The sequence below is a fragment of the Sminthopsis crassicaudata genome, chromosome 1, assembly GCF_048593235.1.
Source record: "Sminthopsis crassicaudata isolate SCR6 chromosome 1, ASM4859323v1, whole genome shotgun sequence".
Lineage (NCBI taxonomy): Eukaryota > Metazoa > Chordata > Mammalia > Dasyuromorphia > Dasyuridae > Sminthopsis > Sminthopsis crassicaudata.
Window position 1 is genome coordinate 253251819 of NC_133617.1, and position 26548 is coordinate 253278366.

The 26548-nt window shown below is 31.7% G+C and overlaps 1 long non-coding RNA gene across 1 annotated transcript; it reads right to left on the reverse strand.

The window, feature by feature from the left end:
• Positions 1 to 16381: 16381 nt before the first annotated feature.
• On the reverse strand, positions 16382 to 21236 carry LOC141553816 (uncharacterized). Its single transcript, XR_012485656.1, has 2 exons — positions 21173 to 21236; positions 16382 to 16675 (listed from the first exon to the last, which is right to left on the reverse strand). It is a non-coding gene; the product is annotated as an uncharacterized LOC141553816 (long non-coding RNA).
• Between the last annotated feature and the right edge of the window lie 5312 nt (positions 21237 to 26548).

A 26548-nucleotide genomic window follows, 5' to 3' on the forward strand; every position in this document is an offset into this window, starting at 1 on the left:
TTTCTTCTGGAGAAGGTTAAAATAAAGTTGAAAATTTCACATTTAGATGGGACCTCAGAGATTATCTAATTTAACTTTCAGTGATTTAATAAATTCTATGTTACTCAAAAATGTCTCAGTTGTTCTACCTTTTCTTGAAATGACTCTCTGCAAATGAATTAATTTTTCTAGTGTCCAGAAAGAGTTGAGAGGGAATTTCCAAGTAATTTATCTTAATCAAATAATATTTATTATACTATATTTTCCAAATGTACAAAGCTATCTGTTTAATATGAATTTGAACTACTGGAATGCAATATTGTAAACTTTTATATTGAATAGCATCTTGAGAGGTGTAAATTAACTCTTCTTCAGAATTTCTAGAATTGTTCATGGGGAGCAGCTTTCTGGAGAAAAATTTTATTCAGTAAGTATCTGTATGTAATATTCTTCTTTAAAGTGTAATTTTCTCTGGGAGCAGATTTCTTGGGGGTCTTCTGGAGCAGCCTTTGTTTCAGTTCAGAGTAATCACCCCAAATGCAGACAGTTAAAGTCCAAATCCTATTGAAGTCTCCTTCAAAGTCTTGTCTCCTTCCTTTGGTCCAGTTAGTTTTAATAGAAGCCTATCTCTCTCCTTGGTTCTGAGAGTTCCTGTTACTAGTCCTTTGCCTCTGCCAACTTCTGCCTCTAGCTTCCTCTGAATGAGCTTCCAGTGTGTTTGTCCTTCCGGGCCCTGACAGCTCCTCCTTATATGTCCCATACTGAGTATACATCAATCATTATATCACTAGTAAACCAAAATTTGTTGTAGGATTAGATCAGTGCTAAACTAGATTTAACTACTGTCTCCTCAATTCCACTTACTTAGCACCTTGTAAGAACCCCAACATGTATATGCACGAGAAATCATTTTACTTATGTTTTAAATTATATATCTGATAGCATGAGAATTTTTATAATAGCATTCTTTAAATACATATACACACATTTAGTTATAAAGCACAAACCCTAAAAAACTGATTTTTTATATATCAATTGTTGATATCGAAGGAAAATTGAAGCATCTAAATAGAGTTATGTAGAAATGGAGTTCCTTTGGTAAATTTGGAAGTTAATCTTTAGTTACGAAATATTTTGATTTTTTGTATCTGTATGACCAGTACAAATCTTACAGTATCCATTAGAAAGTTTCCTTTTCCTTTTACCACTATAGTAGTAAAGGGATGATATAGAAATATGTCATAAAATTGGATCAAATAGATTCTACAAAAAATTAAATTGTCTTAGCTGAGTCTTAAATAATGTTCAGAAATTCTTTTTTTTTTAATTAATTTTTCAATGAATTACTATCAAGTTGCTCACAATGGATGTTCCATACTTACTCCTGACGACTCAAAATTTCAGTTTCATGGTTCTTTGCCCCACCCTGAAAATGAACTGGCCTTCTACTTTACTGAGAATAATTACATATAAGCTTGCTAAATTTTGTAGAATCATCAAATTTTAGATTCAATGTCAGTGTAATCCCTCCCCAGATAATGACTATACCTACAAAATGACCAATAAATAGTGATCTAACTTCTACTTAAAGACCTATTGCAATGAAGAATTCATTATAACCTGAGGGTAATCATTTCATGTTAGAAGTATTTCTATATGAGATAAAATTCATTTTCCTATAACTTCCTATTCCTTCCTAGATCTTCTTTTTACCCTAAGTATTTCTGTTTCCATCAATTGCTTTTGATTTGATTTAGTTTTTAATCCCCCCACACTCCTAGACATCAACTTTTGGAATCATTCCAGTTTCTTAATGTTTTGTTGAATATGTAGTGTTCAGATATCTACACAATACCTTAGATAAAATAAAATTATAGCACAGTATAATGGGATTTTCAATCACTTTACTTTGGGTAGTTTCTTTTAATATATCTTAAGATCTCTTTGCATTTTTCATGTTCCACTTATCCTGTTGTCTCAGATTGAGACTGAAGTCCATTAGAATAGATATGGGTCTCTGCACAAAATTGATTCACAGCATGGACTTCTATGACTGCTTTTGTTAAGTCAATGTAGAAATATACATTTATTTGTATTCAATTTCATGTTTTCTACATCATGCCATTGTCTCAGCCTGTTGAGATTTCTTTGAATATCAATTATATCTTATAATAAATATATTAGTTATCCCTACAAACTTTGGACCATTTACAAATTTGGTAAGTATATTATCTAAATATTCATTCATGTTAATAGTCTGCAGAAAGAGGCATTTCTTTGGACATTTAGATAGTGTTGTATTACTTCCCAAGTTTCTCTGTATATATACACTGCTCTACTCGTCACTTCTTCCTCATCAGTAATAGATCCAGAAGAACAGTATTCTTCCTGAATGATTTCTATGTCCATAGAAGTTATAACTGATGCCCTGCAGTAACTGTTATTTCAAAAATTAATCAATGAGCTTTTCATCATAAATTTCACGGATGTATTCCAAGTCTTCAAGTTTCTTGATTTTTCTATTGCATTAACACCATTCACAATATCTTCTTTCTTAAACTTTTTTCTTGTTTTGCCTTTAGCAACACCATTTTCTTTTTGTTTTCCTCCATCCTTTTAAAAAAATGACTTTATTTTAAATATATGGAATGAAACAAGAATTTTTATATAACGAAAAGAGGCTTCTCCATGAAACTGCAAATTTACTATGTACAAGCTTCCCTGCACTTTCCACTTCTTTGCTACCACAAAGAGGACCACAATAAACATTTTAGAAATACAGATTCTTTTCCTTTTCATCTAATTATCTTTGGAAATAGACCTAGTAATGATATTGCAAGGCCAAAGTGTATCAACAATTGTTTAACTTTTTGTGCATAATGTGCATAATTGCTCTTTAAAATTATTAGATAATTTCACAATTCCACCAACATTGAATTAGCATCCCATTTTCCCATGTCCTTTCCAACATTTATTGCTTTCCCCTTCAATAATTTTATTGTATAAAATTATATGTCAAGGTTGTAATTACCATTTCTCTAATCAATAATGATTTAGAGAATTTTTTTCATATGACTATGAATTGTTTTGTTTTCTTCATTGGAAAACTGTCTATATACTTTCCTTGGATTCTTCTCATACTATTCTGGCTACTAAACCTTTTCCCTTTCTATACATGTTTTTCCTAGGGATTTATTTTCACCCCACCTATCTTCTTTCCACAAGTAAATATCTAGATATCTATATTGTTTTTCTTCCATTGTAAAGATTATCCATGGATAGCCTCTTGCAAGCATTGCTCATGTTTCAGACTACCTTTTTTGAAAGTTCAACAATCTCAGCATCTATACATGACTTTTTCCATTTTTATTTGACATTTCCTAAATTGAAATTACAGTTTTTGATCCATAAACCTATTGTTCTTCCTGACTTCCCTCTTTATGTTGATGGAATCTCTATCACTAATACTCAAACCTTCAAGTTATCATCACTTATTTTATCTCCTTTCATCTAAAAATTTGTCAATTCCTTATGGAAATGATCTCTATAACATCTCTCATATCTATGCAACTTTTTCAATCAGCATTGCCACCACCATATTTCAGATTCTTCTTACCTTTTTGTCTGGATTATTCTAAGTGTCACTAACTTCATTGTCTTTAGCTCTTTTTTCTACTGTCCCCCATCCATACTAATGCTGAAATAGCATTGTCAGTGCATTAATCTAAATGAAATACTTTCCTTACTATTAAACTTTTTATAACTTCTTGTTACTGAATTACCATATAAGATCATTAACTTCTTCATAATCTGTTTCAAATTTAACCTGAAGTACTTTTCCAATATTATTTCATGTACTTGCTTCCTTTTACTGATTCTACAAGCTAGTCAATCTGGACTATTCATTATTTTCTCATCTAATCTTGACCTTTTTAGTCTTTGCCCACATTATGTTTCATGACTGAATGGATTTCCTCTTTCTCACCCTGGGAAAAAAATCTGCCAGATGTGATTCTCTCTATCCTTTTACACCAAGATTGCTATTTCCTTCATGAATCCTCTGGTTCTAGCAAAAGCTAGAAACCATTTTGAAATAGCTTCTTAAATTCTGAACTATCTTATATCTGTTAATATCACCACTAGACTATAAGCTCCCCAAGGGCAGACACGATGTGTTTTGTTATCTCTGCATCCACAGTACTTAGCACATTTCTTTGCCCTTAATAGTTAATTTTTTTTAATTTTTAATTTTCTTTTAAGGAATGACTTTGCAAGACACAAAACTACAGAAGACTGAGCCAGATCTTTCTGATAAACATGAATCACTGATGAAATTATTGTCTTGAAAGGATAGAACATTAATTCATTATTGAAGTATGTATAGCACAAATCTTTAATATTGACATGCTATGATGAATTTCTGTGTAATCAATCAAATGTCCTGATTCTGCTAGTGAGAAAGCCAGGATGTTCAATTATTTCACTGCATTGTGAGAAGAAGAATCAAAAATAGGATACAATATATGTATTTTTGTTTAAAGATTGAGTTTAAGAAATGAAAAAGATAGGCATCTGCTACTGTTATTATATATTTAAAAGTTTTTTTGGTAATTAATATATAGTATGGCTATTCCATGCTGACAATTATATTGTACTAGAATGTTAAAATATTGGTTTTACCAGTAATTATGACTTATGTTTGCTAGTCTTCCAATTTGAAAGGTTTATATATAGTTTTGAGTTTGAATATAAAAGATTAGTGCTTAAAAAGGCACAGATTATATTCCCTCTTTTTTGAGATTTCAACACATTTTCAGGGAAATATAAGTTTTAAAAATACTGATTTTTAAAGTGCTTTCTTTGAAAAACTTATATTTGTTCCCATTGGACATAGTGTCACATAATGGAAGAAAATACTGTGGATTAGGAGACATAAGTCTTGGTGCTCTGATCTAATTATGCTATTAGTTTGCGATATAGCTATGGACATATAAGTCAGTGTTTCTGGGATTTAGTTTTCCCATCTGCAAAATGTCACATTAGATATTTTATAAGACTCCTTCCAGCTTTAATCTTTTTTCATTCATAAGAAATTAAAAGTTATTAAAATTATGGCTGAAAACTTTTTAGTTAGTATCAAAGGCTAAACAAATTCAGCCATTATTTTCCCTTCAGGATTATGACTATGTGTTTAGTTGGAAGGACTATTATCTAGTACAACTTGGTATTGAACCAACTTTTTACATAGTCATATTTTTGCATAAGGTTTCATTCCCTGGGACTGAGAAATATAGTCATGAAGCAGAGACACAGCTGATCAATGATATTGAAAGATAAAACCATAGCAGTTCTATTATTAATAATTAGAATTCACATGTTACAATGTCATTTCAGTCTTAATAATAGTAACAGTTGATATTTAAGTGGTGGTTTGTGGTTACAAAGTACTCAAAAGAATTATCTGACTTGCTAGGCATGAAAGACTAGCAGGGTTGATAATAAGCCTTGTTACTACCATTTTCAGATAGTGAAATTGAATTTCAAGATATTAAGTGATTATGTTGTAATCCTATAAAAAGAACAATAGTGGAGCCAGGTCCTCATAATTCTATCCTAAATGCTTTTTGTGTTGTATTATGGCATGAATTTATTAAAAGAGAATTTGTAAAAGAATGATATAAGAGCTTAGCTTGTTCAATTGCAAGAAAAATAAATGAAACTTTCATTTGGAGTTTTCAAAATGAGGTTATTCTCTGTTTTTAATTAAACCTCTGATGTTCAATTCTATTTCTAGTGGTCACTATTTATTTATTTATCCCCCTTTTATTTTATTGTAGTAAGTTATTTTTAATACACATTGCTTTATGAATCATTATGGGAGAGAAAAATCAGAGTAAAAGGGAAAAATGATGAGAAAAAAAAACAGAAAAAAAATATTGAACATAGAATGTGTTGATTTACATTCAGTCTCCTTAGTTTTTGTTTTTGTTTTGTTTGTTTTGTTTTTCTCTGAATATAGAAGACATTTTTGATCCAGAGTCTATTGGAAATGCTTTAGATCACTGAACTACCAAGAACCAAGCCTTTTGTAGTTTATCATCATACGTTCTTGCTGTTTCTGAGTTCTGCTTGCTTCACTCAGCATCAGTTCATATAAATCTTTCCAGATCTTTTTATAATTAGCTTGTTCATAATTTTTATAGAATAATGTTCCATTACCTTCATGTAACCAAAACTTGTTCAGCCATTCTCTGATTGATAGTCACCCATTCCTTTTCCAATTCTTTATCACAAAAAAGAGTTGCTACAAACATTTTGCATATATGAGTCCTTTTCCTTCCTTTATGATTTCCTTAGGATACACACCCAGTAATAGTTCTGTTGGTTCAAAGGATATTCATAGTTTTATAGCCCTTTGGGCATAGTTCCAGACTGTTTTTAGTGGTCATTATATAGCTTTAATCTTTTTAAAAGTAATTTGATTGGCTGAAACAAAGTGTTTAGACATTGAAAATTGGCCCAAATTACAGATTAGCATGATTTCCATCATCAGATTGTATTACTAAATTAGTTATCATCAAAATCTATATTAATCATATTTAAATGGATTACTATTATAAACTTATTATGATTATAATGTGAGAAGTGACATTTCTATTAATGTTTTAGCTATTATTACAAAATACAGAATAATATGCTACAATGGTTTTCTTAAAACAAAGACTAAATGTTATTCATAATAGCTCAGTGGAATAGGTAAGAAAAGGTATTATTTTAAATTAAAAACTAAAAGGGCAATGCAATATGGCATGATAAAATATGATAGTTTATACTAAAGGTTAAATACTATCAGTATCTAGAATTTCATTCCTATGAATTATCCATTTCACCATTTGCAATGTTGACCCTTTTAACTTGGTAGATAGTTTTCTAGAATTCTTGCGACTGAAAACAATCACCACTCTGGTCATCTTCGTGATAACTCTCCCCAAACTTCTACAGACTGTCCTTGGACTAGTTAGTTTTAGAATCTGCTAGCAGATTCATGTTTGAAATGTCTCTAGATTGATTGAATCTTTTGGAGTGTGTGCTTTTCAGTCAGAGCATTTTTTAAAAACTGAAGAAATCAAAACAAACAAAAAGCAAATAAGGTTTTTTTTTTTCTGCCATGACAAAATATTGTAGAACATGCTTTCAGACATTGCTGGAGGAGTACAATTCAGCAAATATTGTCTATTGAGAATGCTTTATGTTAGACATTTCCCCCATTGTCAAGAGGTTTACAATTCAAAAGAATGGTTAAGGCTCTAAGACAAATAACTGTAACAACTGTAATGATGACACACTAAGTATAACACAAATAATTAATGAAAAAGCACTGAGTGTATATTATCATTTAGAAATTATAATGGGTGACTTAGGTATACAAACAAGTGCAAAATAAGCCTTGCTTACATTTTATTGGGGAAAAACAATTCATAAAGGTTTTTTTTTTTTGCTAAAGAAGGCTTATGGGTTAGAAAATATGGATAAAGTCACAGGTCAATTGATTCCTACACCCTTATCCAAAATAAATACATCAAGGCACTCCACAACCTTCCCACAAATATTTGTAGTGTTAGTTAGATGACTGTTCACAAAACAAAGAATTGTAAAGTAATTAAAAAAGAGAAGTAGAAGCACTAAATGTACACTTTTTTTCTTAAGGATTTATCTGGGAAATAGAAAAGGGCCATAGGATGATAACTTAAAGAGATATTAGATGTCAAGCTATAGTTCTTTAAATACTGTTGCAGTGGAGTTTCTGAGGAAGGACATGTGGAAAGAACAGTAGAGAATGAGCCAATGTGTTACTAAAGTTAAATGAAAAGAAGAGAGCCATTTTATCACATGACTCAATAGTGTAAAATTCTAACAAAAAATAATCTATCATAGATCCCATTAGGAGGCTTAAGAATAATAGACTGATTCTGCCATACCCTGTCCTGGCAAATACATATCTATTATACTGTGTTCAATTCTGAATACAATTGTTTAGCGTATTGAAGAGCATTAAAATAATTAAAGGTCTCAATTCGATGAAAATTAAAAAAATTTGAATAATTAAGCTTCAGAGAGTAGACTCCTGAGGACATAAAAGTGTCTTCATATTTTGAGGGCTGTCCCATGTAAGAGGGATTAGACTTATTTATTTTATTTATTTGTTTATTTATTTTTTGTTTTGAGGGACAAAACTTGTAGTGGTTGAAATTGACACTGCCCTCTTTTTTTGTTCCTCACACAAGATACTTCATTTCTCACTTCCAGGAATTTTTATTAGCTAAATCCCAATGCCTGGAAATCTCTCCCATTTTCATTTCCTAGCTTCCCTGGCTTCTTTCAAAACTTAGCTTAAGTTTTACCTTCTGCAAGAGATCCTCTTTAATCTTGGTACTTTTCTTTTGAAATGTGTTTCCTCTATTGATCCTTTATATTTCTTGTTTGTATAGAATTATTTGCATTTTTTCTGTCCCAGAATGAAAGCACCTTGAAAGCAGGAATTTTTTATATCCTCAGAATTTATTTGCTTTTAATTGACATGAATAAGTACTTTATAAATACTAGTTGACTGTCTGAATCACACAAAAGCCAAATATAAATCAAAAAATATTTTATATGCTTATAAATTATAAAGATAGCATGTTGTAACAGACAGGATTTAGCATTTGGAATCTGCAAACAAGAATTCTATCCTGGGCACTTCTATTTACCACCCTACTGTGGTAGTTTAGTTAATCTCTCTGGGCTACAAGTTCCTCATCTGTAAAATATTTGATTTTCTAGATGATTTCTAAGCTAAATTCTAATTCTAGATTGTGGAAATCATTTTTGAATGCAGGAAAATATAGATTATGATTTTAACTTGAATTACTGGGGCAGTTATGTAGCTGATTGAATGAGTTTTGCTTTACCAGCGTATAGACAAGAACTTTGAGTCTTTATATGTTTGGTAGAGTTGAACTGGGCAATAACTTTGAAGTACAATGATCCTTACGTTACCTTTCTATTGTTAAATGAAAATGGAATATTTTTCTCTGGCACTTGCTTTTTTGATTTGAAATCTATGTATATCTTAGGGCTACATAACGCTCAACATGGAAAAACTTCAATCAAAATGCTTTTCATACCATAAAGTAAGATGTAAGAGAAGGAGCAGATCAATATGGAAACTCCCATTGCAAGCAATAGTGTAGTGATGGATGTGGTATGATGATTTTTGTCACTTAAAAGTTTTGCCCCTAGAGAGGCTGATCAGTTCTTTTCAGGTATATAACTATTCTTTAGGTAATTTTCATAAGGTGAATGGTAGTATATTATAATGGGTGCATAGGAACAATAATTAGATTTCCTTCAGGTGTCAGTCAATGCATTTACTGACTGATGCAAGTCTTTAATCAATAACATAATAGATACTGATTGCATCTAGCTTAATGCTCAGAGCATAATTCAATACTTACTATGTAACAAGCCTTATGCTAAATACTAGACATATAAATACAAGAAAAGATTATAGTTCCCTTCAAGAAACTTACATTTTAATGTGAAAACTTTAAACTAGTTTAATGTAAAACAACAACATATATGAAAGAGAAAGTGGGAAAGAAGATGAGTATGGCATCTTTGTGCCTTGACTTTGACCAAGCAATGGTGTAGTGGCATTGGGACTGGATAAAATAAAAAGAAAGTTCATTGGTCAGAACTCTTAGTTTCAGAAAAAGGAGTGTATGTTCTGGAAGAAGAAAAGAGGAACATGAGGATGAGGTGAGAATACTAGACTTGAGATGGCTGAAAGTAGTATGATAGACCCAGGACAGGTTAAGATAAGGTGAAACCAGGTTACATGGGGAGAGGAGTCTGAGATAAAAAGGAAGATATAGTGTAGGAACAATGGCTTAGAGATGCACTGGAAGTAGAAAACCTGGGGTAAAGTCTTATCTCTGGGTATACATTGCTTGTATGACCCTGAGCAATTAATTTAATATTTCATTGTCCTAAGTAGCTAAGAGAATATAGAGAAAATTTCTTTTCTTCATTGGAAGTTTTGCATATCATTAAATCACAGGTCTGAAATCACATGTATGTGTGTGTACACATACACACAAAAATAGCAGTTAGAACATGTTCCAAAATGATGTAACTCATAAGTACAAACCTCTCTGTATCAGGAAAATCAACTTTATTCAAAGGCACTTATTTAATCATTGGCTTTATCCCATCTACAGGACTGTTCTAAGCAGTTTTTTTTAAGTTCCTAGTAATTTAATATTTTCTCCAGCCTCTCTGCTGTTTTTTTGAGGGGAAACATAACTTACTTTACACATTGGCGAATGTCACCTTTCTTACTCTCTCTTTTTCCCATTATATTGAATATTGTTATTTTCTTGAAGAAAAAGCTTTCACTTAGCATGGCATTATGTTCTCTTAGTCCTTATTTTATCAGTGTTGTCTGAATAGAAGAACTTGAACCTACCATCTGGAAAAACATAACCTTCTTATTTATTCTTTTTTAGAAATAAATGCTTAGGATAAATTGGATGATTATAATGTATAGAAATTATTAGGATGGTGGTAAAACTTCTCTACCCTCTATTGTCACTTTTAAGTAGAATGTTCTTTGAATTTCAAAGGATATAATATAAGTAGTTAATAAGGAGGAGAAATCCAAAATAAATGAGATAGTCAAATAACATCTAGCTAGCTTCCATGAATTAAGCTTCCAAAATCCAAATAAATATAACCCTGGTTATTGAAAGAATCAGAAGACATGAATTCTAGGACACAGTTAGAGATTGGGAGTGGGGTGGGGTGGCGGTGATAATGAAGATAAGCAGGGGTACTGTAAGAAATACAGATTTTCACAATTTGGTGACTTCATTACCTGCTGGTCTAATGGACCTTTTTCCTCTTCACTATATCCATTTATGGATCTCCAATTTTCTCTGTTAAGTACAAGTAAAATGATTTCTTTATTGATGATTCAAACTCATTTTGCAACTTTGTTGTGACTAATATAACTCATTTTCCTATTCCCCTTGAACAATTTTTATTTCCTGTGAATGTCTAAAATATCAGTAAACAAAATATCACAATTTAAAACAAAATTTCTTTACAGTTTGCAAGAATTCAAGGAATTTCTAATACTTAACATCTAAACCATTAGAAAAGGCCCAAATCAGCAGTGGATGAAGCATTAGTATTTTTTTTTTGTAGTAAGTTTTTCTTTTTATTTTAAATACACATTGTTGTATGAATCATCTTGGGAGAGAAAAATCAGAGCAAAGGGAAAAAACATGGGAGAGAAAAAAAGCAGAAAAAAGAAGTGAACATAACATGTGTTGGTTTATATTCAGTCTCCTTTAAATCTTTTTTCTGGATGCAGATGATATTTTCTGTCTAAAGTCTATAGGGATTGCTTTGCAATGCTGAACCATTGAGAAGTAATAAGCCTTTCATAATTGATCACCGCATATTCTTACTAATGTTGTGTACAATGTATTCCTGCTTCTGCTTGTTTCACTCAGCATCAGTTCATGAAATCTTTCCTGGCTTTTCTATGTGAACTTGTTCATCATTTTTATAGAACAATAACATTCCATCAGCTTCATGTACCACAGTTTGTTCAGTCATTCCCCAATTGATGGTATCCACACTCTGTGTTAACACAAAAAAAGCTGCTACAAACATTTTTGCACATGCGGGTCCTTTTTCCTTTTTTGTGATTCTCTTTAGGATACAGATCCAGGAGAGATCAAAGAGTATGCACAGTTTTATAGTCCTTTGAGCATAGTTCCAGATTGCTCTCTAAAATGATGAATCACTTCACCATGCCACCAATGATGCATACATCTGCCAGTTTTTCCATAATCCCCTCCAGCATTTATCATGTTTTCCTGTCATCTTAGCCAATCTGTGAAATGTGAGGTAGTATCTCACACTTGTTTTAATTTGCATTTCTCTAATCAATAGTGATTTAGAGCATTTTTCCATATAACTATAAATGGCTTTAATTCCTTTATTTGAAAATTGTTCATATCCTTTTACAATTTATTAATTGAGGAATGACTTGTAGTCTTATAAATTTGATACAGTTCTTTATATATTTTAGTAATGAGATCTTTATCAGAAATACTGTCTATAAAGATTTTCCCCAGCTTTGTATGCCCTTTTTAATATTGTTTCTGATAGTTTTGTTTGTACAAAACCTTTTTTTTTTTAATTTATGGAAATTGAAGTTGTCCATTTTGCCTTTTATAATGTTCTCTAGTTCTTCTTTGGTCATAAATTTCTCCCTTCTTCAAAGATCTGATAGGTAAATTATACCTTGCTCTCCTAATTTGCTTAAGGTATCACCCTTTATGCCCAAATCTTGTATCCATTTTGACCTTATTTTGGAATGGGGGAACCACTATTATTTAGTTCAAAATTTATAAAGCAAATATTTGTTAACTTTACAGTATTCATAACTTTTATTTCTACTTTCTTTTTTTATAATGGTTATAAATGTTTTTATTCTGTTTTCAAATAATCCACAAATGATATGCACTATTCCACCAGTTGAGTTATGTTGATCAGGCCCAGAGAAGGTATACAACAATTAAGTCATTCCTTCCTGGTACACACCTTTAGAATGAAGTCACCAAATTGTGAATCTCTATACTTCCAATAGTACCCCAACTAATCGTCTTTATTCCTCCTCCTCCAATCTCCAACTGTGTCCTACAATTCATATCTTCTGATTCTTTCAATAGCCAGGGTTATATTTATTTGGACTTGAGAGATTTAATTCAAAGAAGCTAGCTGGATTTTTTGACCATCTTATTTATTTTGGATTTTTTCCACCTTCTCAACCACTTTGAATTTAAAAGAACATTCTATAGAAGTGATAACAGAGGCAGAGAAGTTTTACCATCATCCTAGTGATACATTATCATCATCTGATTTATCCTAAGCATTGGTCTTTTCATTCATTTGCTTCTTCTCTTGTCTCCTAACATAGCTAAAGGAATTACTTTTAGTATCTTTAGTATAAATCATCAGGTGTACCTCTTTTATGGTCCTAAGCACCCTTGACATTAATCTTACACGTCTGTGCAGCTTTTTGTATTCATTTAACACCTCCTTGCCCTTTCTTCCATATTTTAGACATCTTTTTATAACTTACTTGGATGAGTTCCTTAAACCGCATAAAGCATGTTAGTCATTGTCCTCATTTCTTGCTCATAAGATTCAGTTTTGCCTGTGTCTTCAGAGTTCTTAAACGTTTATATTCCTTGTTGGCCTATTCCCACAAAATAATGGGATAATACATCCTACTTTCTCTTTCTCTAAATGATTCATATTCTATTCTTTCAAAATTTGGAAAATCCATCAGTAGCATGCCTGGCTTCCCTTTCCTTTTCTGTCCAAAAGTGCTATAATGATGCTGATGTCCCGGTCTTGCCTGCTTCCTTTTTGCTTCTTTTGCTCCTTATTTTATCAGCATTTTAGTCACCAGTTTCCCTTATTATTTTCTCCACTTTTTGAAGGATTAAACTCTCATCTTTGAGGTGTGGGGTGGGGAGGAAAAAGAAAAAAAAGTTGCATAATAATTTCCTTACATATTTAAAAGGAATTTCAAATTGTATACAATAGATTTCCAGTTTCAATACAATCATTTCCCTGTATTCTGCTATTCCCCGTATGCTTGTTTTAAGTTCAAAATAAAATAAATAAGAATTAAAGCTGAAAAAAAATCATTAAGGAAAGTCAAAGATATATCAAATATGTCTCTTTTATTAGTGAGAGAACCACAGCAGGTGTCCAAACAGTTGAAATCACAAATCATCATAATATCCCAAGTCCCCAGACTTAAAATCGGTCTCCTAAATTTTTTTAATTCTTTTTATTTTATACTTTGCAACATTTTATCCTTTGGGTTTCTAGCTTTACTTAAATAATAATAATAATAATAATAGCTGCATTAATGTAATGATTTTATATTTTTGAATCACTCAGTTAATAATAGCTGATAATAATATCTGGCATTTATATAGCACTACTTTATGAGAAATAGTGTGCTAAGCTTTTTACATAGTATCTTATTTTATCTTCTTAACACTGGGAGTTAGAGGTTGTTATCATTACTTCCATTTTCAAGTGGAAAAACTGAGATAGTCAGAAGGCAAATGACTTGTCCATTGTCACACAGGCTAGATTTGATCCCAGGTTTTCTTGACTCCAAGTCCAGTATTTTATTCATTGTACTTCCATGCTTTGCTGACTATATCATCTTAATATACAAAGTTACTAGGTAATCCTCTTTTGTTTATTCTGTACCTTTAGAATAAGGTATTTAATTCCAAAGCCATGATATACTTATGAATCCAACTCCACTGAATCTTAGTAAAACATACAATCTTAGATTTATCTCCTTTCATAAATCTATTCAGATCAAGTCTTAGTAAAATGAATGAATTTAAATTTGTCTGCTTGCACTAAATTCTCTCATAGTAATAAACAAATAATAAATAGTTTACACTTTATGCCTTTGTATAAGGACATCTGAGACTTTGGGAGTCATTATTAGGCATCTTCTTGGATATTGTTTTATCCTTGAATTACTCATCCTCTCTTCTTCTTTTGCTTTTTCTACTTTGGCCTGCTAATATTTTTGGTACCAAGTTAAAAAGCACCATAAAGATAGTTATCTCTCCCCTTCTTTTTGAATGGAAAGCTCCCTGGATGAGATTTTTCAAAAGTCCAGGCCAATACTACTATGTATATGGTGTGCTTAAAAATATATCCTTCCTGTGCTTAAAACTATATCTAGGCTAAATGAAAGGTTTGGAAAACAATAAAATATGGTGATAAATAAGCACAATTAAAATTATAGTTACATTGTTTGATGTTTATTTCTTTCGTGAGAGTGAATGGCTAATATGGCTTATGAACCAAAGATGACAAACTCCATCAGGATTACTGAAGTAGAAATTCTGGGTCTTTTGTAGTTGAAGGGTGGTATGTAGAGAGCATAAATGTTGGACAGTAAGATTCTGAGAACTGGTCTCAAAGTTAAGATAGTGATCACTTGTGGGGGGGGGGAAGGAAAGGGAGATAGGGAAGGGAGGAGAAAGAAATAAAAGAGCCAAATCCTATTTTACATTCTTCACAGCTTTGTATTAGAATGACCTTATTTGATATTTCCTTTTAATTAATCAGTCTGTCAACAAACAATTATTGAATGCCATTATAAACTATATATATATATATATATATATATATATATATGTATATATATATATATATATGTATATATATATATGTATAATATTTTATTTAGTGGTGGGGATATAAGGAATTATTCCCTGCTATCAAAATCTCATTAGTTAAAAAAAAACTTTCTCTTACCAAATGAAGTTTATTTAAATCACTACTAGATACTTACTAATGTTGAATCACTTTGAAGTATTCTATTTGCTTTATAAATCTCCTTCATTAGTTGATTATGTATTTACTAGAGAAATCATAAGGTGTCTTATCCTCAATTTCACCTGAAATATGGGAAGCAGAATAAATGACATGTAAAATACCTTTTTTTGCCCCTTTCAGTGATTATCCTATGAAACTTTGAGGACAATGAATATTTATATTGGTGAGGGAAAAGTTTATTTCCCAAGTTTTATAAATAGTTTGAACTAATAGTGTCTTACATACATTAAACATTTTTAGTATTTATTTTCTGAACAACTTAGTGGGGAGTGTCAGGAAATTGACTTGCTATCTGCTATTCTAATTCTGATTCATTACCCAGTCCTTGAAGGACCTAGTTATCCAATATTTAGTCAATCACATGGTTATAGTGACACATAGGATAGAAAAATTGGAGAAAAGACAGCACTAGGCACCAAGAAGATAGAAAGCAGCACTATTCACAGACTGTGGGGAAAGGGTTTTTTTTTTAATCCAAGATAGGTTATTAAATGGCTGCTAAATTAAGAGAATGCCTTTATATGGTAAAGTAAAATGTAGGTCTGAAGAATAAGCAATTTACTTTATACAAACAGATTAGCATATTATATATACAGAAAGACTTTTGCTGTTTTTAGGCCCTCTTAGAGAAAGGCTCTGCTGCTATAGGTTGATCGGCCTCTCTTAAGTCTAATCTCTAAATTTCCTCCATTTATGTTTCCATGGGAACATAAACTCTAGCTTCTAAACTTCATAGCAGAATTTTATAATTTATTTGCTCCTAGAGGATGGCACTTAAAAGGATCACATTCTAACTGGTCATCTGGGCTATTTGATGCAAGAAAAAATGCTCTAAATATAGTTATTAACATAGCCCTAGTCTGTGGGTCCCCTAAAGGCAAGGAAAGATGAGACTGGAAAACAATTTGTTTATTATAAGCAGGTCAGTTCTTCAGAGGAACTCATGGAATCATGCATGGGAGAGGACAATTGCTGCTCTCAAATGGTGGGTAATTTTATTTGTTCCACTTGCTGGTCACAGTGGCATCATGCTGGTCAATTACCCCTGAGTCAGCAGGTTTCAGAGGTTAAGACCCCCTTGTGTTCTACAGCACTGCAGGCAAAATATTTTGGCCGAAACTAAACTGTTCCAATCTCTGAGACGCCATCCTTCTTAAAAACCTTTCCTGTCTTCAGCCTCTGCCCCCATCTGCATACAAAAGCAAATATGTGATAGAATAGACTAGTGTCTAACACTGAGACAATATACTTGTTGAGAGGGAAACAAGGCCAACATCAGATAAATGAAAGGAGAATAATGTTGCCAGGGTGGTGGGCCACATTGTAGAGGCATGAATATGAAAGTATCATAGACAGAGATACAATTTCCAGAAAGGGGTCATTTTTGAAATAGTTTTCCATTCCAGAAACCATATGTTGACTCTTCACAAATCAACCTCCCTGATTGTCAGGAATGTCTTAAGTGACTTTCTTTGGAGATCTGAAAGACAACAAAAAGAAAAAAAGGAACAAGGAAGAAGATGAAGAAGAAGGAGAAGAAAGGAAGCATAGGAAAGAAGGAGACATGAGGAAAGTGTGAATGGAAGGATGGAAGGAAGAAAGAAATAAAACAAGGGTGGAAAAAAGAAAGGAAAAGGAAATGAAAGAAGAAGAAAAGAACAGGATAAAGTGGTCAAGAAAAAAATTAAAGTCATTTAAGAAAAATTGAAAATCAAAATGAAAAAGAAGAAAATGACAGAGAAAAATAACCTTTAAGATAAAGCTAGTTCAATGATTTTAAAAGCTCTATAGTAAATTTTTTTCAAAAGAGAGATCTTTGGACTGAAATGAATCTGACAAATTGTCTGATGAATTTATGGTCAAGAAGATGGGAGTGGAAATTCCAGCTGAGACCATTATTAGGTGTGATGGTGATGATGTTGATGTTGATTATGATTGTGATAAAAGCTATGAAATTTATAGCATTGTTCTCTGTATTGTCTTTTCCTAAGTTTTATAAATAGACAATTCAAATTTAAACACTAGAATGGATATAACAGGAAGTAAACACTTATAGAATGAGATATAATGAAATATTAGTTTTTTTCTCATCTCATAATATAAATTTCAGTTTCAATAAACTTTTATTAATTTTATATATAACACTGGACTAAGTTCTAGGAGTATACATAATACTTTGTGAGACAAAAATCTCTGCCCTTATAGAGGTTAGAATCCAGTTGGATGATACAGCATGTATAGAAATTACCATAAGAATACTGATATATGAAGTGAATATAATGGATAATTCATCGATTATGAAGATTAGTTTTCTTGCAATAATCCAATCAGTTGCTAATGAAGGTCTGTATGAGGGTGATTGCAATGGGAATAAATGTGACACATTCAAATGATATTTTCAGAGCAGATCGAATGAAATAATAGAAGTAAAAATGCAATATAATCTTAAATATTGAATGTGCATAAATAGATGAATAGTTGTATCACTTTCAGAAAAAGAGAATTAAGAAGAGTCACCAAGTTTTAGAAAAAAGATAAAATGCTTAGTTTTATAATTAACTATTTCCTTATTTTAAAAACTTTGTATGTTAAAAAGCAATGAATGCTTAATTAGAATTTATAAAAGTCAACTCAGCAGAAATCCTGGTGAATCAAATTTTAATGAATCCTTTCAACATCAAAATTATATTTTATCATGAATTTACCATTTGTGGGTCAGCTTTCCACCCAATACAAATTTTAGGTTTAGAAATAGACCTCCCAGATAGGATGGATACCCAACATTTTTGGAAACTCTTGATGAATGGAGTTTTAAAAAACAAAAAACAGTGGAAAAAAATCTCTCCAGAAAAATTTCGTTCTTTTCTTTTTCTAGCCAGGATTTGAGCCTGTTTATCTCTGACCCAGGCTGGCACCTTTCACCAAAGAAAAGGCCTGATGGAAAAAAATGAATTAAAATATTTTTGGTTTTATTTCTCAGTGAAGGATTTAGAGGGAATTGGAACTTTGTTTCTTCTTTTCATTGGAAAGAGTTTACTCATCTCCCTGGATATGTGTGAAAACAAAAATATCTTCATGGTTGATGGCCTTCTCTTCCAGTTTTGTATGAGTAGGTAGGAGTGAAGGAGACCACAGGCAGGTGTAGATTTCAGCATTCCACCTTTGGTAGTGACCCAAACTCCACAACCTTCAGAGGTCTGAGGATTTAAAATAAACCACCCACATAGAATAGGATTTTTCATAACCTTATAAAAATGATGGTGACTCTTAGAGTCATGGTTCATGATGGTCTTTAGATTTATATTTCATACTAAAACATCTTGTTCAACACTGAGAAAAACACCCCAAGCTGGCGATGCTCCTCTATCCTTGTTCTCTTCTTACACGTCTTCTTGGTATCTAGTATTGAATCATCATTTAATACTTGCCTCAAATTGTATTTTTTAAAGATTCTATCCTTCCTTTAATTCCCTTTTTTTTCCACTCACCTAGCCACCATTCTAGTTTATATCCTTATCACTTTTCATCTGAACTATTGCACTAGCATCTTAATTACTCTCCCTGTATCCAGCCTCTTTTCTATCTAACCCATTCTTCCAAAGCTGTAAAAATAAATAGTGTGACTCTTCTGTTAAACAACTTTCTAAAGCTCCCTATTGTTTCTATGATAAATTTTCAATATCCTCTATAGTTTTGTTCCAATATATCTTTTCAGGCTTATTTTATCTTATTTTCATATTCTTGAAATACTGTTTCCTAATTTTGACATTCTCTCCCATTCCATGAATTTGTACAGATTGTACCTTTAGCTTATAATATGATCACTGTTCACCTGTCTTAAAGAATCTCTTCTTTATTTCAAGGTTTAGTTTGGTCCCACATTCTTTGAGATCTCTTTACTTGGTTCTGAAGTCCTGAAATTATTGAGTATTTACTCATCAGATACATATTTTACCATAAATATAATTGTACTTCGAACATAGTGGGTAATTGATAACTTTTTTTTTAAATTGAATAAAATTTTAATATCCTTATCTATTTGGGGTGAGAGGAAAGGGAAGTCTTTGATAGAAAATTATTATTTTTTCTCCTTTTGGGCCTGACCCATTGAATTTACAGAATATTAATACCTAACATCTCATAGTGCTTTAAGTTTTGCTAAGTACTTTACAAATTTTACCTCTTTTCTTCTTACGGTAACCCTGGGAGGTAGACGCTATATTATCCCCCTTCTATAAATGAGTAAACTAAGGTTAAAGGAGTTTAAATAACTTTCCCTGGCTTACATAGCTAGTAAGTATTTAAAGACAAATGTGGAGTCTTCCTGACTCCAAGTCAGTATTATATTTACTATGGAACTTAGCTGACTATATATATATATATATATATATATATATATATATATATATATATGTATGTATAAGTATATATAAATATATGTGTGTACATATACAAATAAGTATATTATATATGTATGTATATATCTGTGTATATTATATATATACATATCCATGTTTATATGAATATATGCATCTATCTGCATATATAAAATAAAAGAATTGCCTATATTACAATATCTTTCTTATAGGATAATTATTCTTTGTGTCATTCCTTATAAACACTTGTATACAAAATGAAATGAACACAATTTAGAACCATACAGCATAAGAAAAGGCTGAGTTGCAGATATTTAGATCTTGTGAAGAAAAATTTTTGAGGAAGTAAATAGATACATTACTTTGGTATAATTGCATTCTGGTAATACTTAAAATAACACTTTACAAAGTTGTCCTACAGAGTTATTTATGGAGAGATACAAAATACAATGATGATAAATGCAAATCTTGGTAAAGATAATGTTCCAATCTGGGAGAAAATAGGTGAAGAGAACAGTTTGTTGAAAATTTACTTAACAGCTTGAGAATTTTATGTAGATCTGGTCATTCTGACTTTATACACACACACACACACACACACACACACACACACACACACACACACACACACACACACACACACACATATATAAACAAACATACGTTTTTTCCCCCTACTTTTCTGTAGCTCCCAACAATGGAGATGCTAAGTCCCAAAGAAATTCCTCCCTACTTTCTTCTTCAGTCTTGTGTCTTTCTTTTTCTAGAAATAAATTTTAGGGCTCAGGTAAGGAACAAGTGGGTAGAAGGAAACTGTGAGGTTAAGTGAATACCCCTATATCACAGATAATATTAGAAGAAGGATATGAACCTAAATTTTCTGACTAAATTAAATACTTTTTTCTAATTATTGTTTGCTATTTCTGTGGCAGCAAATGAAAATAAATAGAACAGGGCAGTCAAAGAGGACTTTTACCCCCACTAAAGTTACTCCTGGATTAAAACAGAATTTAACTTATATTAAGCCATTTACATTTCATGTATCCTTGTTACTCTTATGATCATTCTAACAACATTACAAGATAGCCCAGTAGATAGGAATTTATATTAACTCTACTAACAATATATAATCAGATCAAAATAAAAAGCCTGATTTCCTCCTCTAAAGATAGTAGGAACAAATAGCAAATAGTATTAGACTTTGGAAGTATATTTGAAAAAAAGATGAGAATTAGTGGGTGAGAAAAATGAATGAGGCACTGTGGCTTAAGAAGTGGCTGCATATGGACCATTAGTGGTTGAGTGCTCACCTGAGAAATCAGGCAATCTGGGCAGATGTCCTATTGCCACCCACGCTTCTGTCTACATTATTTCAGTAATTGCACTGCAGGCCTTTGTGATGAGGAAATTGCATGTTGGAGACTTGCTCCAATTAGATGTGCTTTTACAGAAGTGCATCATAAGGCTCCTCCCAAAAGGTGTGTGTGGGAAGATGAAGGTTATGTAAATGATTTTCAATCTGCATAATTTATTCAAGAAGAGAGTAGTAGACTGCATTTTGCATTTCAGGTTATAAATAATGCATGAGGTCTATACAACAGGATTCCAGGATTTTGTTTTAATGAATCAAGTACCCCCCTCAAGTTTAAATTTTTCTATTTTCCCATCAGCTTGTTTAGAATATTGTTCCTATAACTCTCTCTAGTCCTCTGGTTTCTAGAATTATATTATTGTTCCATAACCTGAGCTATCATGTGAAAGGAACCAAATCTCAGAAGATAAAGATTCTATTAGAATTAAATTGTATAAGAAAAGAAAGGGATTCAGCATTTCATTTCTAAAAGGTACTATTTTCTTATCATTATGAGTTCTAAATTGGTTAAAGATGAAATAGGGTACCCTTTTAAAATTTCTTTTCATATAAAGATAGGCCTACCATAAAAAAAAAAAAAAAACTGAGACAATTAAATGAAACAACAACAACACAACATGGTATAAAATAAATCAAAGTATATTTGACATTTTGTGCATCTATTGACAACAGACTTTCCTACTAGGGTATCCATGCCTCTAGGGTAAAAAAAAATTCCAATAGCAATTTAATCTAAGAAGTGTTTATGATTTCAGGAATTCAATCTTGCTGAGATTGAAGGCCTTCGATTAAGCATGAGTAAAGTTTGGGAAAGCACTGGTGAAGGTCACTACACGAAACTTGCCTTAAAATTGCATCATGCCATCTCTATAGGCACAATAAAAGTATTATTAGGAAATACATATGAATGATTATATGTCAAGTCCCATCCTTTCAATTATGTATTGCACATGGAAAAACTGAGGTAAAAATGATTGATTAGTAGACTTGCCCAAGGTCTCCTAGAAGAAGTATGGTCTGTGCCCTGAATCCTGGTCCACTGTCTACCAGTGAACCACAAGTTGGAATGAAATAAGCATATTTTAAGGAACACTTAAGGGAACCCTTGGAAGAATACTACAAAAATCAACTTCCAACCCCCTGTGGTTTTTTTTTTTGAGCTATATACTCTGTAACTTGCTTTGGGCAAAATCCTCTCATCAGTCTGTGGGATAAATCCAAAATGAGTAGCAGAAATGACAACTTATCTCTATTTCAACATGGAAATGTGGTTTCTCCAGATGTTTCCAATGTTCCAAATAGGGATTTCCAAGGCTTGAGCACTGTATCTAGGCCATTGGCCTAAACAACCCTTCAGAAAGCAGAGTGCTTCTGTTCAGAAAGGATAATAGGCAGACAATTACATTATTAATAGGGATAGTAACTCCAAAAAGTGTTTAAATTAAGGTGATTTGAAGTGGAACACTAATTTTCTTTCTGACAAAAGTAACTGGTATGTGTTAGACCCTGCGTAGATACAGATAATAGACAAATACCTCATGTGTAAGACCGTTAAAAAATACGAAAGACACTAAGCAATCCAGAACATCAAGTGGTTGGTGAATCACTCTGGAGGCTATTTTCCAAGACCACAAGAAATCAGGGTGGCAGTTTATAAGAAACATCAACTTGCTCCCATAGCACAATAGGAAAATTACATTCATGATCTTCATTTTAGTCTACAGGGTAGATTTTCAGCATTAGACTTAGATGCATAGAATTTTTTTTCTTTAAGTGGGAAGAGGAGAGGCAGAGAGTCTTCTTTAATCATACCTTTAAAATACAATTATACAATGAAAAGATTGATGGAAACAGTGGTTTAACCTTGAGGGTTTTAGAAACCTACTTTGCTCTATGTACTTTTTTTTTTTTCCAGCTTGGTTTCTTTGGGCTACTACTACACTTGGCACATATACACATATATGTATATACACATATATATGAAAAATAAATGTTCATATAAATATACACAAATATGTATATGTATGCATATATCTATATCTACCCATCTATATCCCTGATGAATATGATATTTCTCATTACAAACTGGACTTTAATTCAGCATATATTTATTAAGTGTTTACTATGGGAAGAGATTTATGTGAACATCAAATAAAACATAACCATGCTGTCATGTCAGTTGACATTTCTTATATGTCTTTGGAAGGTACAATATAGTGACAGGAAGTGAAATCATGTCTGATAAGCCATGTCTATCCAGAATATATTAGCTTGTTTTTTATGGATGTTTGTGACAATAGCTTTATAAATGAACTAATTTCCATTGAGGAAATGATTCATGAAAATGTTTAATTAACAATTTAAGGTGCTTAACATGTATATGTTGTCCTTTTCACCAAGGTTATAAGGAAAAACAAAAATTCCATGCCCTAAAATAGCTTTTTATCTACTGAGGGTAGAAGCGGTTAATAAAACAAATTCAGCGTATACAAAAGTTACATGGAAGAGGGAGATAGTGCTAACAACAAGGGTATTTAGGAAGGGGACAAGTTTAAAGAAGATTTCCCAAGAGAAATGTCTTGAACTGAGAAAAAATATGAAAATTCTCTGAAATAAGGATGCCAGAGCATGCTTTTGTAAATTCAAGGATTTGAGAGATAAAGTGGTAAAGTCAGTAAATTCTGTTTTCCAGTTTCACAGGAAGGTGCAATTTATGAAAAAAGAGAACAGAATGAGAGAACAGAATGAGAGAAGACTATATGTATAGTAGGAACTAAAATGCCAACAGATTCATTACCAGATTAAAGAATGTATCTTTGTGATCAGAGGTACTGGAATATCTCTGAAGATTTGTAAGCAGGATGTGCCCCAAGTTTTAGAAAGACTTTTATAGCAGTCATATTGAAGTTGAAATGGAGAGAGATCAGAAGCAGAAAATACATTTGGAAACCAATACAATAGTTCAAATGACAGGTGAGCAGTGAGTATTTGAACTAAGATAGTTGATGAAAATTGATATTAAAAAATGTTTTAGGTAGAATAAATAAAACCTGGAAATTGATTGAATACAGGATAGAATGAGTTAAGGAAGAAAGAAGAGTCAAAGACAAGATAGGTTACCAATTAGGATGAGGATAATGGTGAAATCTCTATAGAAATAAGGCAGTTTGGACGACAAACATATGGAGAAGAAAGATAATATCATATTATTTGAATATGTGAACAAATCCAGTATATTTATCTATATTCAAGGAATGTTTGAAGTAAAACAATGGCTTTGATATCAGGAAGTAATATGAAATGTTAGTTGAAGATTTTATACTTCCCTTACCAATTGAAAGATATAGGCTAGAAAAAAATCATGAAAGTGCAGAAACTTAGATAATCCTAGAAAATCATCCAAAAACCAATGTTAGCAAAATTGCAGTTTATAAAAATAAACCTACATAAATCATGAGCATTTCTATATATTACTGACAAAGTCCATCAGCAAAAGTTAGAGAAATTTCACTGAAAAATACTGTACACAAAATAATATATTTGGGGATCTACCTGCCAAGACAAATCCAAGAACTATATAAGCACAATTACAAAACACTGACACAAATAAAGTCAAGTCTAGACAATTGGAAAAAAAATATTAATTGTTCATTGGTAGGCTGAGCTAATATAATAAAAAATGAAAATTCTGCTCAAATTGATCTACTTTTTCAGTGTCATGTCAATCAAACTCTCAAAATTATTTTATAGAACTAGAAAAATACTAACAAAATTCATCTGGAAGAACAAAATGTCAAGAATACCAAGGAAATTAATAAAAAATACAAAAGATGGTGACTGGAAAGTTCCAAATCTAAAAGTATATTATAAAGCATCAATCATCAAAACCTTTTGGTACTGGCTAAGAAACAGAGTGATGGATCAGTGGAATAGATTAGATACACATTAGATACAGCACAATAATCAAAATGTAGAGTAATCTAGTATATGATAAACCTCCTTAGTATTTGACAAAAATTGCTGGAAAAAACTGGAAAATACTATGTTAAAAACTCAGCATAGACCTACATCTCACACCCCATACCAAAATAAGGTCAAAATAGGCACATGATTTGGGAATAAAGGATATCATAAACAAATTGGGAAAACAAATGATACTTTATTAATCAGATATTTGAGAAGGGAGGAATTTATGACCAAAGAATAACTAGAGAACATCATGGAAGGCAAAATGGACAACCTTGATTACATTGAATTTAAAAGATTTTATACCAACAAAACCAACAGAAACACTATTAAAAGGGAAATACAAAGCTAGGGAAACTCTTTTATGAACAGTATATCTGATAACGGTCTCATTTCTAAAATATATAAAGGACCGTGTCAAATTTATAAAAATATAAGCCATTCCCCAATTGCTAAATGATCAAAGGATATGAACAGACAATTTTCAAATGATGAAATTAAAGCCATCTATAATTATCTGAAAAACCGCTCTAAATCACCATTGATCAGAAAAATGCAAATTCAAACAACTCTGAGGAATCACTTCACATTTTTCAGATTGGCTAAGATATGATAAATGTTGGAGGGAAGATGGGAAAACTGGGACACTAATGCATTGTTGTTGGAATTGTAAAATGATTCAACCATTTTGGAAAGCAATTTGGAACTGTGCCTAAAATGCTATAAAACTGTGCGTACTCATTCACTCAGAAGTGTAATTTTTTATGTGTACAAAAATGTTTGTAGCAACTCTTTTTTATGGTAGCAAAGAATTGGAAAAGGATTAGATGCCCTTCAGTTGGGGAATGGCTGAAATTTCAACTTGTGGTATATGAAGATAATGGAATATTGTTGTTCTATAAAAATGATGAACAAGCTGATTTTAGAAAGGCCTTGGAGGATTTACCTGAACTGATGCTGAGTGAAACAAATAGAACCAGGACTATATTGTACACAATAACAAATGTGCAATGATCCACTATGGAAGGCTTGGTTTTTCTCGCCAGTGAGATCCAAAGAAATTCCAGTAGACTTTGAAGAGAAAATGCCATCTGCATCCAGCAAAAGAATTAAGGAAGCCAAATATAATTCAATAATTCAGTATTCACTTTTTTTTCTGATTTATTTTTATCTCTCTCATGGTTTTTTCCCTTTTGCCCTGATTTTTTTTTTCTCTCCCAACATGATTCATAAAGGAACATGCATTAAAAATAAATAATATTACTAGAAAAAAGTGCAGAAAAAAATAACATCTTTCATCCAAGAGTCCAGAAGATTCCTGGAGTTGAAACAGGAGGCCAAGTTCAGA